Genomic DNA, 15,511 nt, shown 5'->3' with positions numbered 1-15,511 from the left:
TAACATGTTCCAAACCCCACAGCCCTGCTAAAAGAGAAGTCAGCAAACAGATCTGTCCTAAGCAAAGGAATGTGTGCTTGCCTTAATTTGCATTTATGCAGTAAACAAGATCAAGCAGGAAGGGAAACAAAGGAAGTTCAAACAGGTGAAGAAAAACAGCAAGGAACATCCTTCCACAGAGATTCTTTGTCTCTTGGTTCTCTGTCAGAAATGTTTTTCAAGAGGGGGACTGGAACTATAAAAAGCAGAGGCAAACACCCCAAGATACTCCTCTCTCTCTCTCCCTGTCCACCTCATTCTCCATACCCTGAGAAGATAAAAGGAAACAGACGTTGAACTCTGGGGCAGGGATCCCAACCTGAAAGTTTGGACAGTAATCTGTTGGAGCATAAGGTGAGAAAAAGTTTACTTTGCAACTAATTTAGTTTCTTAAGTTAAGCACTAGTAAGAATTTTATCTTTATTTTTCTTGTAACAATTTCTGATTTTTATGCCTCATTACTCGGACTCACTTAAAATCTCTTTGCAGTTAATCAACTTGTTTTACAATTTATCTAATCCAATCTGTTTAAATTGAAGTGTCTGGGTAACTATTTAAGGTAATAAACTGGCATATTATTCCCTTAAAGGAATAATGGACTTAATATATTTGTACTGTCCAGGAGAGGGCTGAGCAGTATAGAACATACATTTCTGAGGGAAGATCCGGGGCTGGGGGTGTGTTAGGGTCACCCTGCATTATAATCCAGGCCGGTGAGAGCTAGTGTGTGGCTGGCAGGCTGCAGTTTCACTCACACACACACACACACACATGCTCAGGGTGTGGCTTGCATGCTGAAAGGCTGTTTGTGAGTCGCCCAGATGGAAACTACTACTGCAAGGCATATAAGGCATCCAAGGTTGCAGGAGCAGGGTGACACAGCGTCCCCACTAAATTGGATTTTGACCACACTTAATTACTTTGTTTGTGTTTCTCCTTTGCCTCTACAGCAACACTTATGAAGATACATTAGCAGTTCCTTTAGCTGTGGCACCCCGAGTACCTTTCCCAGCCAGACCTGAAGAAAAGTTCTGTGTAGCCCAAAAGTTTGTCTCTCTCACCAATAGAAGATGGTCCAATAAAAGATATTACCTCACCCATCTTGTATCTCTAATATCCTAGGACCGACATGGCTATAACACTGCTTACAATCTATGTATCTGTCATCTAAAACCTTGTTTCATGCCATAATAAAAATATCATAGCATGCCACTGCTGAAGGTGGACAGGGTCAGAGGAGGGAAGAAGTCACACTTTGCAGCATACTTCCCTGCTGATTCCCTGGATATCCAAGCAGGTAGCCAACTATGATTATTTGTATAGCAGCAGCAGCAGCATGCTAAGCACTTCAAACACAGCCCTGAAGAACTCACAATCAAAATGAAAACAAGCAAAAGTGAAGGCAACGGGAGCAACAAGAAATTGAATGTAGTTAGGCACTTGTCTTGTTAGTTCCCTGGTTTTTGCTTTAATCAATTTCTCTCTTTTCCCCCTCCCCCAGTTCCCAGCCATTTTCCATTTCTATTGAGTGGGCAATATTATTTTTATTATTAGGTTCTCTTTTATTGAAGTTCTCATCTCTCACAAAAGTACATTCACATCTTCTCTGATCTACTGGGAGTCAGAAATAATGAGTACTAATAATAAAAAGGCAAAGGGCCATGCAAATTGTTCAAAAGTCACGAAGAAATTGGATATTTGGATGCTTTCAGATAAGCACTGTAACTGGCACTTGTCAAGAAGGAGGATACTGTAAACGGGGATTTCATCAGGTAGAGTGAGGCAGCCAGATTTGATCCTTTTGAATGGGGCTAGGTTCAGCAATGTGTTGGAGGAGGACCCAAATATGATCTCTAGTTGGTTGAAAAAATGCTTTACAAACTATTTATACCCTGAGCACATAAGCTGCCAACAGTCAAAGTCTCTAACAGGCCTGCTGGTATTCTCTAATATGTGAGGAAATATTTATCAAACTAGCAGGAAATTGTAAGTGAAACCACTCTAAGCCATGGTCTACACTAGAAGTTGAGGTCGAATTTAGCAGCATTAAATCGATTTAACCCTGCACCCGTCCACATGACGAAGCCCTTTTTTTCGACTTAAAGGGCTCTTAAAATCAATTTCCTTACTTTAACTCCACTGAGTTAATGCACTTAGAGCATTTTGTGGGGGGACACACACAATCGACTATATAAAAACAATTTCTAGAAAACCGACTTCTATAAATTCAACCTAATTTCGTAGTGTAGACATACTCTAAAGCTCCACTGAAATACAGTCACCCTGGAGTGGGATATAGCAATTGACAGGTTAGTACACTGCACAGCTGTGGATTGGAGCCTGAAACCCGAAACCTCTAAGACAATGGAAAAATAGAACATGACTCTCTCCAGTTCAGGCAGGCAGGCACCTTTACACTAGTACTAACTCCACTTAATTCTCAAGGAAGGGTAGAGAGTACACACTTCCAGCTCAAGACTTAATATGTTTCAGCACAGAGCAAGATTCCATAACAGATTTTTAAGAGATTAGCATGCCACATCCTTAAGTATGGTTCAAGTCCCGGGGCCCTTATTCACATCAATAACCCATTGACTTCACTAAGTTCAGTGCGCTAGTTCTGTCCACAAGGCCTGCAGTTACACCTGTTAAAGTACTGTTGTTGTGTGATCTTCCAATGTACTAAATGTACAGTGAGCTGTCTTTTGAAAAGGTAAATTAAAAAAATTCCACTGTGAAAGAAAATCCCTTTTCTCATATCACACAACTTGTAGAGCAGAGCATCAGAAAAGTTGCTTATCTCAATTTATTCTAAAAGGTGAAAAATCTAGGTGAGTCTATTGAGTGGGCAATATTATTTTTATTATTAGGTTCTCCTTTAATTAAAACTGTTGTTTTTACTTGTGTACAAAAATTCAGTTAGAGACATAGAGCTTCTGCTTCCTGTGGTTTATTTCACCTTATATAAAATATTCAGATTATTTATACAAAGCTGCAGATCTGGGAACTCTGCCATCATTATTCTCACAGCAGCAGTTTAGTTGCTGTGCACCAGTTTCCTCTGGTACCTCTACAGCTGTGCTTGATTCTTGGCAGAAAATGTAACAAATTTAGAGTTTCCTCTAGCATTCTTGACAACAACAAAAATCAACAGTTATAGTTCTGTTTTTTCCAGTTGCAACTGGACTGAATTTAATCATACTGGCCCACTCCTGATAAAAAAAAGTTGTATAATCTGTGTCCTCTCAGAAAGTTTGAAATTTTGGCAAGAAAACTCTGTCTCAACAACCCAAATAGACCCAAAACTTTTAAAATACACCTCAACAGAGTGCTGAGCCAAAGCCCTTGGAAGTGAAAGGAAGTTTTTCTACTGATTTCAGTGGGTTTCAGATCAGACATTAACTGCCTAATTCCATGCCATACCTGCCTGTATTTTGTTTTATAAACTGTTTACATTCCCTAGTTTTTCTCCTTTTCTGATTCTGCCTTTCAAGGTCACAAGATCTGGACAGTTTGCAAGAATGGGTATGACAAGGGGTATTTAGGAGCTGAGATTGGGAAGCCCTAGTCATGTTCTTAGTATATATTCTGTTCAGCAGGCATTTTATATAGACATGAACAAAAATTGATTTTCTTTAACTTAAATGTTCATGAAATTGGAGGCTGACTGCACTCAGTAAAAGCAGGCATGGTGGAGGCAGAACAGATGCCGTGTGAGCACCCCTACATAAATTTACCAATCACGGTACACCTTAATCCTCAGATGCAACATCCCTGCTACTCCAGTACTGGGCCTTTCTACACAGAGGTGGCAGATTGTCCCAAATCATATGCCAATGTCTAACACTTCCCAAGTGTGTTACTCAGTAGGACAGTTCAAGTGAGGAAGAATTATTTAATGGAATACCAGAGATACTGGAGAGAAATATTTCCCTATCAATCTTTCATGGTTTCTATAGAGGCATATTCAACATCTTACTTTTCTTTTCAGGAATAGGCCACTACATTTAGATTCATTCCAACTATAACTGGATTTCAATGGGCAAAACATTCCAGCAAATCATTGGTTGGTGTAAATCAACATAGCTCGGTTGGCTTCAATGGAGCGTTGCAAATAGCACCCACTGAAAATCTGGCTCACTGATTCTAATGAAACTATACAAATGAGTAAGAGTAAATCATGTGAGTAACACTTGCAGGATCAGACCCTAAATTTATTTGATTTTCCATAGGAGAGAAGTCCATTGAGAAGTCCAAACTCATTAAACGTGACAGACAGACAAATTTGAACCATGGATCTTAGAGGTCAAAGATTAGAACATTTGCTTGTGCTTGTATGCTGCCTATTGTCTCTTAGGATTTTCTTTCCTTGAGGTAACATGAATTTATCTACTAAATATGAAATAATCACTTACTGGAAAGAATAAAAATTATACACCAAATACATAAATAAAATGTTAATCAGAGTCACTTGAACAAATGCATTTATCAAAATCTTTGTTGTACAGACAGAGATGCTACTGAAAAACATCACTATTTTACCTGATTACCTCAGAACTGCAGTATTCCCATGTACCTCTGTAAGCTTTGTTATAGGAAATACCTTGAATACAGCGCATACTAAGGTTAGCTGTCAGCATATCTTATTTAGTTATCTAAGGAAATCAGCAAGTTTTTAAGCATCATCACTGTACATGATTTTTTGCTTACATAAAGATTTTCCTACCTTAACTCATTTTCTACCCTGAAACCTTTTCTTCTTGCCAGCTCCATCAGGAATGTCCTTCTAGTCACCCCCATTTTCCTCTCCATAATAAAAATTACTAATTCACTGAACTTTACTTCACAACTGCTGAGAGAAATTGGAGGATGCATCCCTTTCTGCTTTTTCCTCTGGGGGAACAGGCTTGGAGTTCTGATCTTATCCATGATGCAAAATAATATTTTTTCAACTTGACTGTCTAAATGTGAGTTTACATTCACACTGCCAGCCAATAGCTGTATCTGATGTCACCACCCATTGATGTTATTTTCTTCTGTTTCTCTTCTCAAATCAGAAACAGAAGCTACATGAACTCTGCTTTGCAGAGTTGCTTTGCACTATGAATACTTCTTTGACTTACACGTGGGAAGAATTTTAACTTCTCCAGACAGGTGCATATGTATTGAAATTCATTGGTATTGAATGTGGCCATTGCCTCTAAAGACTTAATCCAGATAATTTTGTTCATAACAAATTATTTAAATATATTGTGCCAGATCTTCAGCTGGTAGAACCTGGCATAGCTCCATTGACTTTCATTTTAATTTTTTTTTTCTATTTCACCATTTTGTGGTCATATACATTTTCTCCAACTTTAAAAGAAAATTTAAAATAATCATTATTCTTGTTTTTATTTAGAAACTGCTTCTGAGGAAAGGTTTAACTAATATCTCACGATTATGGCTTATATTGTTTGGCACTCTTGTTATTTCTATTCAATTAGCTTTGGGGCTTGTTCTGGTTTATGTATTTTTGCACAATTGCTTCCTGGGGTTGTATTTTTAACTTCATAAAACTTTGACATAAAAGGAATTTTTTTTAAAAAAGCAAACAAAGAAAAGCACTTTAAACAATATCACAATAAAATTAATCCCTTGGTAATTTAATTTGAAGGAAGTTAATAGCAAAATGTTAGAGAACAGTTTTATAGACCCTTTAAATGTGCCAGTAAATTGCCAGTACAAAACTCTCTGCAGTACTTACACTGGGGTGCTACACTGGACTGCAGAACTGTCTCTGCACTTCCTATCCACTATGTGCCGAGTGGGGCTGCTGGATCCCAGTAGCCTCAATAAATTACGTTATGGACACAGAGGGCCTGTACTGTAGGCACTATTCCCCATTGCCCCACACCTTGTGCAGTCATCTGTACCAGTGCAAACTGAAAAGGAGTACTTGTGGCACCTTAGAGACTGACAAATCTATTTGAGCATAAGCTTTCGAGAGCTACAGCTCACTTCATCAGATGCATTCAGTGGAAAATACAGTGGGGAGATCTATATACATAGAGAACATGAAACAAATCTGCACAGACACATCCCTGGAACCCCGACCTGGGGTATTCTATCTGCTACCCAAGATCCATAAACCTGGAAATCCTGGCCACCTCATCATCTCAGGCATTGGCACCTTGACAGCAGGATTGTCTGGCTATGTAGACTCCCTCCTCAGGCCCTACGCTACCAGCACTCCTAGCTATCTTCGAGGCACCACTGACTTTCTGAGGAAACTACAATCCATCAGTGAGCTTCCTGAAAACACCGTCTTGGCCACTATGGATGTAGAAGCCCTCTACACCAACATTCCACACAAAGATGGACTACAAGCCGTCAGGAACAGTATCCCCGATAATGTCATGGCAAACCTGGTAGCTGAACTTTGTGACTTTGTCCTTACCCATGGACTGTCCAGTTTGACCAATGTACATGGCAAAGGGGCATTGCTGGCACATGATGGCATATATTACACTGGTAGATGTGCAGGTGAACAAGCCTCTGATATTGTGGCTGATGTGATTAGGCCCTATGATGGTGTCCCCTGAATAGATATGTGGACACAGCTGGCAACAGGCTTTGTTGCAAGGATAGGTTCCTGGGTTAGTGGTTCTGTTGTGTGGTATGTAGTTACTGGTGAGTATTTGCTTCAGGCTGGGGGGCTGTCTGTAAGCAAGGACTGGCCTGTCTCCCAAGATCTGTGAGAGTGATGGGTCGTCCTTCAGGATAGGTTGTAGATCCTTGATGATGCGTTGGAGAGGTTTTAGTTGGGGGCTGAAGGTGATGGCTAGTGGCGTTCTGTTATTTTCTTTGTTGGGCCTGTCCTGTAGTAGGTGACTTCTGGGTAATCTTCTGCAAACTGGAGACAATTAACTTGGGCTTGAATATAGACTGGGGGTGGATGGGTCATTACACAAAGTAAAACTATTTTCCTATGTTTATCCCCCACCCCCCACTGTTCCTCAGACGTTCTTGTCAACTGCTGGAAATGCCCCCCCTCCCCGACTCTCCTGCTGGTAATAGCTCACCTTAAGTGATTACTCTGGTTACAGTGTGTATGGTAACACCCATTGTTTCATGTTCTCTGTGTATATAAATCTCCCCACTGTATTTTCTACTGAATGCATCCGATGAAGTGAGCTGTAGCTCACGAAAGCTTATGCTCAGATAAATTGGTTAGTCTCTAAGGTGCCACAAGTCCTCCTTTTCTTTTTGCGAATACAGACTAACATGGCTGCTACTCTGAAATCAGTGCAAACAGAGAACATCTATACTAGAAGCTAGGCGTGCGATTCCTAGCTTGTGTATGCAAATTCAAACCACTGCTCATCTGAGCTAGTGACTAAAAACAGTAGTGTAGATGTGCTAACACAGGCAGCAGCAACATGGACTAGCTGCCCCAAGTATGCACCCAGGGAGTTCAAGTGGGTTTGTACTCAAGCTGGCTAGCCTGTGCTGTGACTGTTGCTGCCGATGCTATCGTGGCTACACTATTTTTAGTGCTCTAGCTTGCCACTAGCACAAGAACATATACGTGAGCTGGGAATCACACCCCTAGCTCCTAGTGTAGACAGGCTGTGAGTGAAGAATCAGGTCCAGAGTATAGACGTTATTTCAACAAGGCAAATTGCATCCTCATTACATTATGGATCATGTTAAACTGGGCTTTTTGATTTGAGCTATGCTGAAATATAGAGTCTATTGCAGGAAGGAAATTAAATAAATTACACACCCAGCTTTTTCCTAACTTCCTGTGAAACAAACACATTTGGGTAAAAAGACAACATTTTTTGAATAATTGAGAACTCTAATTTCACCATTTCTGCAGGAAATGTTAAAAATGTCTCAGCTTGAGTATCTATTTATTTATTAGATTTATTTTCTTCTTTGTCTAATAAACACAGCATCAATGTCCTGCAAAGGCCTGTCAATGATCCAATTTTACCACACACAACTTGTGAATTTAACTGGATTTTCACCTCCCACTTGAATAATCCACTCCCCTACAATTTTACAATATAAATATTTCTTGACGATAATTCACAAGGTGGAATATGTACTGGGAGTAAGCAAAAAACAATCCAGGTGGCAGTCACATTTGTGGTTACTTTGCCAAAAAATAAGAAGCAAGGATTTAATCTCATGAGTTGCTAAATCAAATTTAAAGTTAAATGTCATCTCCCTAAATTAGATATTTCCAGAATAAATATTTTAATTATTTTGGTCTTACCAGTTATTTTTTACATCTAAGTAGAGTAAGAAATAATTGTCAACTCTAGTGGTTCTCAACCTTTTGGCATCCAAAAAATCATCCATTGAGCCACGATACATCCCACAATCCATTGTGGCCCCCAAAGATTGTAGGATTCAGGAAATGGAAAGAAACAATGGGAGGAATTGGGTGCTGTGTGGCTGTGATGGTGAGGAGTACTGAAGTTGGATTGGGCTCCTGGGATTTGTTTATTCATTGGTGGTGAAATATCATGTCCAGAATTCCTGCCTACCTAATTTTGTAAATTATTCTGAGAATGACATCATAGCTCAATGAACTGGATAATACATTCATGTTATTTTTGTCCTGTATATTTTAATGGTCATTAGTTGGTTATGCTGCATATGTTTTCTTTATCTTAGAAGGTACCACCATTTCAATTGTTCTAGTCTTTGTACATTCTTAAATATAGCTTATCACCTTGCAAACCTTGGGTTCATGCTGTGTCTGCTTCTCACGAGGAAGCAACTAGATTATTTTTAATGGTTTTCAGAAAATACAAAATACAATTAAATAAGCACATATGCAAGTTGATGGGCCTCTCTCACTGAAACATTGCCTGCAAGCCACCAGCTTCGTCAAAACCATACAGTTAGAATCAATGTAAAACCAGGCAGTAAAAGTAGGGGAAATGTCAATACAGTGGGAGACAGACTACAAGGTTTCTTTCAAGGATTGAAATAATCAGATGCATGCATCCATCAACCAAGAAACCTTCTCGGGGCTTCTCTACACTTAAAACACTGCAGCAGTGCAGCTGCGCCACTGTAGCACTTCAGTGTAGACACTACCTACGCTAGCAGAAGAGGTTCTCTACTGGTGTAAGTAATCCACCTCCCTGAGAGGTGGTAGCTGGGTTGATAGTAAAATTCTGTCTACACCGGAGTTGAGAACGGGTTAACTGTCTGCCTTGCTCAGGGATGTGGATTTTTCACGCCCCTGAGTGACATAGCTATATTGACCTAATTTCCTAGTATAGACCAGGCCTCAGATTCTTTCATATTGTTTGCAGTGAACTAACAATTCACATGAAGTGGTAAAAAAGCTATGCTAGTAAAGATGCCAATCAGGGAACTGGCAAAGACACTAAGTGCAGCAAAGGAATTCCTGCTTTTTTCATGGTCTAGGCTAGAGATGGTCAGAAAATGCCCTCCCATTTTCCTCCTCTCCTCCCCCTCCCATTGAAAATTTTCATGAAAACAAATTTAATATAATATAAAATCATTTATGTCTAAATTTTCTACTGAAACATGAGAGTTTTGACAAATAATTGAACCAGGCCTATCTGGGTCTGATGCCGGTTGCATATATAGTATGTCCCTGAAATTAAACAGCATTTTTGGCGTTTTCACATTACTGAAGGTCCACTTTCAGGTCAGCATGCTGAATCCAATTTAGGCAATCGAGTAACTTACTATGTTGCTCTGGGGCAGGTTACACATGAACATGTTGTGTAAAGAAACTATTCAATCTTTAACACCTTTTTGCACTTGACTCTGAATACTTTGGCAAGCGACTGATCCACTGACAATCCAAAAGGCATAACCACAAACCATATTGTGCCTAATTAACTGTGTGTTCAAAAAAAAGAATGGGTGGCCTGAGTCACAACTGCATTCACTTGGTGAAAAATCCACGCAAACATTAGTTTGTCATATTTTATTCTTCACCAGAACAATGGACAATTGCCGCAGGGCTGTTCCTCTGGCAGAAAGCCACCTTCCTATGACTTATATTGGATTATAAGTAGCCATCGTTTCAGAAGAAGGTTGTCCCGTTATCTGAGTCATGATGCCATATGTGACTTCTTACTCTTCACCACGCATGGTTAGTGGCATAAAAACCACACAGACCACAGCACTGTTTTCAACAAAGTGAAATTCCTCTTTATGTGCTGTTCCCCAAGAGCATGGCATACTGCATTTCACTTGCAAACCTCTGTGGCAAGTTGTCTACAGAAACCCAATCATAGGATTTTTAGAACAACCTTTCCCCTTTCTGATGCTGTTCCCGTAGAAAAGGATGATCAAGGCCACAGAGTGCAAATGAAACATCCACAAACATTGTTGATGATTTAAATGATTATCCTACAAGTGGTCAATGTGTTGCAGTGTTTGTATCAACCATAGTAATAGAAATGGTCTGCAAGCAGTACCCAGTATGGGCCTGATCCTGCATTCCTCATGCAGGTATGAGAGTTATAACTCAATGGGAGTTAGACCTGGAGGAGGAGTGCTGTAAAGTATAGAAGTGCTTGTTCAGTTCCACTTCATCTCTGTATAAATGTATGTTTTCATCGTGCCTTACCTGGTATTTTCAGCCGTTTGCTTGCACATAAACTAGATATTAAAATATTTTATTAAATGTTTTTGTTACATTCCAGCTAGCTTTCTTGTGTAAACCCAAGAATATGCTGTGAGATAATTTTAGTGAATAGTTGCAGTATGTTAGTCTTCAAAGCAGAGGGAAGAAATGCAAATGGACAGCACCTTTTAACTATTCACTATCAACAGAATCTGTAGGGTGACATTTATTCCTTTTTTTTTCCCAGTTGCAACAGATATATACGATGACCTTTCCCCCATAGTTAGGTACAAAACCCAAGGATTTGTTTTGCATAGATTCTTTGAAAAATGGCATAAGGAAGCGTTTAAAATTTGTTGTCTGCCAGATGATGGAACTTGAATAGAAATTCAGCATTTTTCAGTCCCAATGATACCTCTGTCTTATTTCTGAGCCCTTCTAGTCTGTATTTTTCTTAAGAGGCTGCTGTGACTTCTTGTTTGTTTGAGTTCTGGTGCTTATTTGCTGCTGAGTATTCTATCTTTTTTCAAAGCAGGTTCTAAAATGTCTAGAAATAGGTCAAGATGTTTTAGAAATATGAAAGGTTTTTCCTTCTTCTAATGAAGTTTCTGTGGGATAGATTTAAAACCCAAAACATATTTTGAAATGCATTTGTGATATGGTTCTTTTTTCTTATTTTATACTGCACAATACAAAAGCATAAAAGGACACATATATAACCAAAGTGTAAGTCCTAAATAAGATGTACTTTTAAAAGTCTCCTTTCCCCCTATTTTGCTACTAAGAACATAAAATAACAAAATCAGGGTTTTTAAAAAAGTATTTGTCTATTTTACTACACTTCAGTTATCTGTTGATTGCCATCAGGAAACAATACAGCATTCGCAATAGCTTCTGTTCTTAATCCAGCTCTGTCCAAATAGGTTGTTAATTAGTTGTAGTTGGTGTCATTATTAATGACAGGTTTCAGAGTAGCAGCCGTGTTAGTCTGCATTCGCAAAAAGAAATGCATCCGATGAAGTGAGCTGTAGCTCACGAAAGCTTATGCTCAAATAAATTGGTTAGTCTCTAACGTGCCACTAGTCCTCCTTTTCTTTTTGTGTCATTATTAAGTAGGCAGCCCCAGACTGCAGCAAAATATTTCCATTGCATTAGAACCAAAGTGTAAAGTATCTGGAAGGTACATATCTCACTTCATCATTTACCCGCCATTGTGAGGCCCTCCGGCACCGGTGCAACTTGCTCCCTCTTATTGGCTGCCTGTGGCACATAATAGTCTCATCTCATGTGGGCTGTAATTCTTCGGTCTAATTTTCATTTTTGGGTTTACAGTGCAGGTGCTGCGTGGTGTCTGTGGCCTGTGATATACAGGAGGTCAGACTAGATGTTCTTGTACTCCCTTCTGGCCTTAAACTCTATATGACAAATTACATGAGCTAGAGCTCTGATGAGAAGTTTTGAATAGTAGTAGCCAAATCAGCAGCCATTGGGTAAATGTACTTCATGTGAAGCTATTTCTGGAGCCAATGTCTTTCTCTAGTTTCTACTATAACTCTGGCAAAATTTATACAGTAAAATAATTCAACCTGTCTGCAAACAGAGAAGCAGTTACTCATGCTATCATGGTAGAGACCAGGGTTTGGAATAAGTGGGATAGTATTAGACATGGGCAAATCCTGCAAAATACATTCCAGGTGTAGTGGTCCCTCAATCTCAGGCTCAGAGGGAGGCCACTCTGACTTGCTGCATCAGGCAATAAACAGAGGGTAATTAGCAGTCCCTATCCCAATCCTCTTTGGGCAGACAGTAATTCAAGTCTGGGCTCTGACCCTCTGGGTGGGCAGAGCAATAAGCCGTCTTTGGGCCCAAGCCTCCTGGGTAAAGCAGACAGTAAAAACAGTCAGGCTCTGAATCCCTGGGCACAGCAGAGCAACAAGCTGTCTTTAGTCTGAGCTTTCTGGATAAGGCAGGCAATAACTACAGTCTGGGCTCTAACCCTATGGGAAGGGCAGAGCAGTAAGCAATTAAGCAATGTTTTGCCTAGCCTTCTGGCTAAGGCAGACAGCAAACTGTCTAGGGGCATGCAGCTTTCTGGCCAGGATAAATCACAAATAAGGCTCCGGACTTCTGGCCTACAGCCATCCCAGGGTTGGACTTGGCAGCAGAGGGGGTAGGAGGACCCAGGCCTACCCTACTCCACCAGGCCCCAGCCCAGGACCTTAACAGTGACAGGGCATCCCGCCACTGGGTCAGGGGAATCCTGCCAGAACACACTGACTTGTATTGCAACAGCACAACCTGACTAACATCTGGTTCCCCGGGGCTACTTCCTACCACAGTCCATTGGTATGACTCCATAGTCTGTGTCCCCTCAGTCTCCTCGGTGGTGGGTGGCAGTCCCAACAACTCTTTCCCACTCTTGGTTTCCTTTGGGGGCAGGGCCCCATACAGCTTGGGGTCTGGTCCAGAGTACTACAGTGGGCTACAGACATCTGCCTCCTTCACTGGCTCTGGCCCAACTGAGCTGAAGGGCCCAACTCTTATGTTTCCCGTCCTTCCCCTCTGCTTCTCACCTGGGGGATACGGCAGGCTTGGCTCTGCCCACCAGGTAGAGTGTAGCGTTCCCTCCATCTCAGGCTTGGAGGGAGGCCACTCTGCCTTGCTACACGTGGATTACTTGTGCATATTTACACATCAGTTCACTTTCAGCAATATTCATGCCCCTTTAGTGTTGACTTGCACCAGCAATTGAATTTACTTATTTATTTATATATTTGTGGAAAGCAACTTTGAAGTGTGCATGCTCAAGTTTTCACATAAGAAATGTGAGACTTTCTCAAGTAAACTATATATCCAGAAAACCAATAATTTTGGAAAGGGAGATTACAATTTATGGAGAAACTGATGAATTGGTAGTATAGCTAAGTAAGCACAGTCAAGGCATATCATGGTATTTGGACTGTAAGATAAGGAAGGCTTACAAAAGAGAAAAAAATCTTGTAATTGCTGTCATTAAGTGCCTAAGCCTTTTGTGGTACATGAGTAATAAGAATGTTAACACAGGGAAACAACAGACAGAAAACTGCATAATGAGAATGAATTCATCAACCTCTCATCTCTGATACTCAAAAAGCACGCAAGAAGAATTAGACCAACAACTAGAAAAATCCAATCCATTTTCAGGATTTGTTTGAGGATTCTTTACACAGACTGCCTTCATAGTTTAGAAAAATCCTCTTCTTTTAAGTCCACTCCCCAGGAATTTATAAAAGACTGGGACCATATCATGGTTCAGAGAGCATGACAATACGGTCACTGGTACTCCACTTGCACCAGGGGAAAATCAATCAGCACCAGTCCTATAACTGGAAGAGATTACTTCCCTTTCCATGTTGACTCAGCTGTACCCCATAGAAACCTCTTTTCCCATGCCACCCCCAACTCCTACAAGGCTCTCCCTTGTATGCGTGCATGATAAAGCTTATAATTATGAAAGCTCCAAAGTTTGTTTTCACATACACAGTAACTATACATATTGCAAATGATTGCTGCTTCTGGTTGCGATTAGAACTGGGTGAATACTTGACTTTTTGGTTCAGCCAGCAAACCAAGAAGTCAGTGGAAATTTTTGGTTCATTTCCAAAAGTGTTCATAATTTGTCAGCAAATTGGAAATGTTCATTTCAGGCAAGTGAATCGTGTGAGTGTGCCCCTTTAAAACCTTTAGCCCTGACGCTTGCCTGGCTTGTAGGAAACTCAGGTTTGAATTCCTCCGAAGGAGCAGTGACTTGAAGTCAAACCTCCCAATCTCACACACACACACAAGTGAATACTGTAACAACCGGACTATTCACTATTTTGCGGTGGATTAGTCTCAGTCTTTCCTGATGAAGCTGTTCCATTTAGCATAAATAATTAAATATTCATTATGTCAAAGAAATAGAGAGAGAGGAGTGACCTTGTGATTAAGGCACTCACCTGGGGGGTAGGACACGTGGATTCAAATCCCTCTTCAGAGAAAATAACCACTATGCCAAAGGACATGCACATACAGAAAATTTGCTGAACCTGAAAAACTTTTCCCCAAGCCAAAATTATCCATTCAAATTCACGAATAGTTCCAGGTCAACCAAAACTGCATTTTTGGGCAAATAAACTATCACACCCAACTCTAGTATAAGTTATTGCAACAAGTAGACTGGATTCTAATAGGTATACAGAAGGGGCTCCCATATTCTTGGTATAAATGAACAAATTATTGTGTTAAGTAATAAAAAAAGAGTACCTGGCCACTTGCACATGGGGACTGGCCCAGAGTCCACTGTAATCAATGTCAGGATCAGGCCTGTAGTGCTGGAGGCTTCAGCTGTATCTACTATGTACCTGAATAAGATCCAAGAGAAATTTATTAGACCAACTTTACCTACTGCCAGAGATATAATGTTACATTGAACAGAGAACTGACACTTTCTGAAAAAGCATGGATCAATGGGCTTTGTGTGCAAGCACCTCCCAAGAAAACAGTCAGAGGTCCTAGGATATTCAATATGGAATAGGACTTACCTGGACACTGGCTAGGACAAAAACATAAATACCCTCAATGCCAATACTAGCGCCAACTTGTTAAGCTACTAACAGCCAAAGATCTGTCAGGGGAGTGAGGCTACACAAAGAGTTTACAGTATGGCCCACACCTGAATGGAGAGGTTGTCTCACGGACCATTTCCCTGTGTGAATGACAATCACATAACATTTCTGTAGCCACTGTAACAACTTCTTACACACAAAAATATTAAAAATTAGTCTGATATTCAATGCTTCTGCTGGTGGCTCCATTTCCTGAGCAAGACCATTTCCTCCC

At 40.3% G+C, this 15,511-nt stretch overlaps 1 protein-coding gene across 1 annotated transcript in view; it reads right to left on the bottom strand.

The window, feature by feature from the left end:
* DNTT (DNA nucleotidylexotransferase) overlaps positions 1-15,511 on the bottom strand; it is a 478,907-nt gene that overhangs the window by 276,400 nt on the left and 186,996 nt on the right. Inside the window, exon 5 of the mRNA XM_084635618.1 lies at positions 14,936-15,033. The gene's annotated coding sequence lies outside the window, so the exon portion shown is untranslated. The remainder of the gene's footprint in view (positions 1-14,935; positions 15,034-15,511) is intronic.

The sequence above is a fragment of the Lepidochelys olivacea genome (genome assembly GCF_965140295.1).
Source record: "Lepidochelys olivacea isolate rLepOli2 genome assembly, chromosome: 7".
NCBI classification, from domain to species: domain Eukaryota; kingdom Metazoa; phylum Chordata; order Testudines; family Cheloniidae; genus Lepidochelys; species Lepidochelys olivacea.
Note: the sequence above shows the minus strand (reverse complement) of the source record. Positions and strands in the feature narration are given on the sequence as shown.